This window comes from Pinus tabuliformis, chromosome 2_2, assembly GCF_031772625.1.
Source record: "Pinus tabuliformis cultivar Carrire ecotype Pingquan chromosome 2_2, CPIR1, whole genome shotgun sequence".
In the NCBI taxonomy this organism is placed as follows: Eukaryota; Viridiplantae; Streptophyta; class Pinopsida; order Pinales; family Pinaceae; genus Pinus; species Pinus tabuliformis.
Genome location: NC_142300.1, coordinates 343,275,386 through 343,280,252, shown reverse-complemented (window position 1 = coordinate 343,280,252; position 4,867 = coordinate 343,275,386).

Genomic DNA, 4,867 nt, shown 5'->3' with positions numbered 1-4,867 from the left:
ACTTTCTTCTTATCCCTTGTGCGCTTAACCCAAAATGGTAGTCTCCGGGTCTACTCCTCCCTGCTATGAGCACTACTCCTCGTTTGTCTATGGAGAAGGTGACTTCTGAATCCTATAAGAGTCACGATCCTCCTCCCTTTCTACCTGCATTTTGGCTGCACGCTCTGCTCTAGCTTTTTCCTCAGCTTCCTTCCTTCGTTTTTCGGCCAACTACTTCGTCTTTGACCCAACCTCTTCCTTCTTCTGCTTCGCGTCAGACTATCTAGACCCAACTAATATATCTGAGGCCTTGCACCACTCTACGGGCCAACTCTCCAGAACCACAACGATTGCATCATTCGTCACCAAGTATGGAAGATCATACCATTTTTGTGCAGGGTCCTTCCATGCTCTGATGGAAACATAGTTGAAGTTCGCCTTGAACTCCACATATTCATACAACTGCTCAAAGACAGTCGGTGAGAGCCACAGCTTGCAATTGATGGCAGCATGAATGCTTGATTTCATGAGAATCCAGAATATGTTGCTGTCCTTGATCCTTTTGGGATCCTTCATGGCCCAGAGAAAAGCAAACTTTGTTTCTTCTGGTAGGTCCGGTGCAATCATAGGAAACTGACTATCCTCCGGCAAGTCCCACGCAACTAGTACAATCAACATCAACAACCATGCATAGTGGAAAGTCTTGCTTTGATCTTGCGCTTCTCTGCAATTCGCAAGGAATTCACTGCAGAGGTAGCATGCCTAGTTAAATTGTACGCCCTTTGCGCAATGGGCTGCTAAAGATACCACCAGTGCTGACACTTCCTCATAATTTTCCCTGCAAAAATTTGAGTGGCTACTTTAATCACAGGGTCGGTTATGCTGGAGATGGAGTAGCCGCATGGCTGCTTGGCAAGATTGAACTTGTCCTTCATTTGTTTGTCTAGGTCATGCTCACCCAACTTTCCACCAAATGCCATGGCCGGATTCAAGCCTGAGTATGGGAGCAAGGTGATCTTATGAATCAGCATGTCATTGATTGGTATCGGATCTCCTAACCACAAGAACCCATCGTGCACCAAGCATAATAGCTACTTGATGACTATCAATGTTATGGGCACGCGGTTGTAATGCGGCACCCATAGCAGGTTCAACAGTCCTGCCTTGTCCACCCCTTTAATCCACTTCCTCGGCTCCAGTGCGGTCACACCAGAGTCTTTATAGAAGACGTGGTGCATGAATGTATCAGTTGCCAAGTGGGGAAAGCGCTTTGTATCTGCTAAATCCCAGTCCTCCAACTTCAAAAGGGGGATACACGCCAAGCATGGTCCTTCGAATGTGATTTTGTCTAGCAGCAATGGGGTGAAAAGTGTGATTTTTTTCTTGTCGATGTCCTTTGGTACCTTCACCTTGCCTCGGCGTGGAGGGACATATGGTGGTAGCTTGGAGATAGGGTCTGCCCCCTCAACATCAATGTCTTCTACCCCCATGTCAACATCTTCTATGCCCACACCGACGTCCTCTATGTCCTCGTTAGGTTCTAGGTCTACTACCTTGCCCTTCTCCTGTGCAGTAGGCTTTTCCTTCTTCTGGTGTTTCCTTGGTGACTCACGCACTGGATGTGTTGCTTTCTTCTTATCCTTCTTCATCTTGTGACCTTCTTTGGGTGACGTAGGCCTCGACCTGGGTGATTTGGGTACTTATGCAGGTACCTTTACACTCGCTACCTCCAGGGAAACTCCCTCAACTTCCATCACTTCTCCAACACTTGCAATCTCCACGGGTGTCAACATAATTCCAGTTAAAAGCTCCTGAGTTTCCTTCAGAAATTTCTCAAACACTGAACTCGCTACCAAAGCCTCAAAATAATCAAGGTTCATGTGTGCCTGATAGATCAACACCTCAATTCTAAAAATTCCAAGTGTTTTTTGTTGGTCGACCATCTGTAATTTATAGGCAATTTCAAATTTTAATTCGACCGTTCCCCCAAAATCAGTTCATAAATGCTAGAGTGGCGACAGATTTTCAAAGATCTTGCTCTTAAATTTCGACTTAATTGTCGCCCCTCGCTCGATTTAGCCATTTTCCCAATGTCAAGTCATGAACAGTGACCATAACGGTCACTTTCCAGCTGCCCTACACAGTCTCTCCTTTAATAATGCAACTCCCCTCACGCTTCTGCTGGCACTATGACAACCCTCTATTCCGTGCAGTACCCCAACCGTGCAGCTTTACAACTTGGGCAATGTAGTTTATAGTCCCGCGCCTCCTTTCAGCTGCCTGGAGTGCTAAGAATGTGCTTCCACCATATAGTCATTTGGCCGGATCCCCGGTGTATGGCTTCAATCAGTTACCATTCACCCTCCCTGGGAATGGCTCTCCATCCAACTTTACCAACTAAACTGCTCCAGCATCGGTAATCTCCTTGATGACATAGGGTCCCAGCCAATGCATCCAAAATTTTCTTGGAAATTTATTAAACTTGCTGTCATATAATAACACTAAGTCATTTACCTTGAAGGTGCACAATTTGATGTGCCGATCGTGCCATGCCTTTTCACATTCCTTTTGAACTTGCTGATGGAATCCAGCCAAAAACCTATATTCTTCCAGTTCTGCCAGCTACGCAAGCCTTTCTTCAATGGCTCCATGATCCACCATTCTTGTCAATGTCTCTATGCACATACTAGGTACAATGTATTCCATTGGCATCACAGATTCAATGCCATAAACCAGCCTGAAAGGCGTTTGTCCAGTCAAATTATTACAAGCTATTCTATAAGCCCATAGCACTGTAGGTACGCACACATCCCAGTCATTTCTTTGTGTATTACAAACTTGCGTCAACGTGTTCTCCAGTATCTTATTAAATGCTTCTACCGTGCCATTAGCCTGTGGGTGATATGGCATGCTCTTCTGATGGTAAATCTGAAATTCCTTCGTCAACGCACTGATCGTTTCATTAAGAAAATGCATACCGCGATCACTCATTAAAATTTTTGGACAACCAAACCTTGTCAGTACGTACTCAAAGATGAATTTTGCTACTGTTGTGCTTGTACAGTCCTTCACAGGCTACGCCTCCACCCATCTGGTTAAATACTCAGTCGCGGTGATGATGTACTGCGCACCCATCTTCTTTCCTGGAGGCTGAATTGGTCCCACAAAGTCAATCGACCATTTCTCGAAGGGCTATAATGATATCTGCGGATTCAGCGACAACTCATCCCTCCATGATGGTCTGCCAGTCCTTTGGCATGCATCACATGCCCTACAATACACTTTTGAATCCTTATGTAGTGTCAGACACCACAACCCAACGCGTAGAATCTTCTGTGCTGTTTCTTTGCCCGCATAATGTCCTCCTGCAGCTCCTCCATGAGCCTCAATGAGGATGCTATTTCGTTCAAATTTTGGCACATAATGTCGCAGTATTTCATTTGATCCCATTTTATACAAGTGCCTTGCAATGACAAAATTTTTTGTCGTGCGCACCACCAATTCCTTCTTTTGTTGGCTAGTATATCCTTTTGGAGCCGTTCCTGTCATCAGAAAGTGTATAATATCTTCAAAGTGACTATCCATGACGTGCATTACAAAGAGCTGCATGTCAGATAGTCCTTCCTCCAAATTAGTAGGCTACTCTCCTGTCTCAATGCGTGACAGGTGATATGGTCCAGCATTCAATTGTCCTGGTTTCACAATAACTTCAAAATCATATTCTTGAAACAGTAGTAGCCATCTGCATATTCCCCCCCCAACACAGGCTTGTTGACCAAGTACTTCAATGCAGAATGGTCTGTATACATCTTAAAGTGTCCGCCTAGCAAGTAGTGCCTAAACTTCTGGAGCGTGTATACCATAGCTAGACCTTCGTGCTTTATCGTTGAATAATTCTTCTCAGCTTTAGATAGCTTCCTACTTGCGAACGCTATGGGATGGTCCAATTCTCCCTCACCGGCCTGTGTCAGTACTACTCCCAATGCAATATACCATAGCTAGACCTTTGTGCTCTATCGTTGAATAATTCTTCTCAGCTTTAGATAGCTTCCTACTTGCGAACGCTATGGGATGGTCCAATTCTCCCTCACCGGCCCGTGTTAGTACTACTCCCAATGCAATACATGATGCATCCACATGCACATGAAATTCCTTCTTCCAATATGGGAAGACTAGGATCAGCACGGTGACCATTTTCTCTTTGAGCACATCCAAGCTCTTATGACATTCCTCATTCCAGCAGAATATAGCATCCTTTTTTAATAGTTTCTCCATCAGCATGGTGATCCGGGCATAGCTTTTGATGAACTTTCTATAGTACCCTGTATGTCCCAATGTTGTACACAACTATTTCACACTTCTTGGTGCCTCCAAATTGATTATGACTGTGATCTTCGCAGGGTCTAGCATCAAGCCTTGTTTGCATACCACGTGACCCAGCAAGATCCCAAAAGGGATATAGAACAAACATTTCTTTAGACTGAGTGCAATCTGGTACCTCCAGCATGTATCTAACATCAAGCACAGACTTGCTACATGGCGCTTTACCAGTCCAAACACTGTCCAATCGTCAAAGTATACCTCTAGAAATTTGTGAATGAAATCTTTGAATGCTGTGATGACTACGCGCGAGAAGATTGCTGGCATGTTCTTCAGCCAAAAAGGCATCACAGTGAAATGGAAGCATCCCCATTTAGTCGTGAAGGTTGTCTTACTCCTATCCTTCGGTGCGATCTTGATCTGATGGTACCCTGAAAACCCATCAGTAAATGAATATGCTTCTTGGCTGCCAACATTATCCAGCACCTCATCAGTGAATGGAGTTGGGAAGTGATCATGCACATAGGCATCATTCAACTTCCTGAGATATACGCATATCCATATCTCA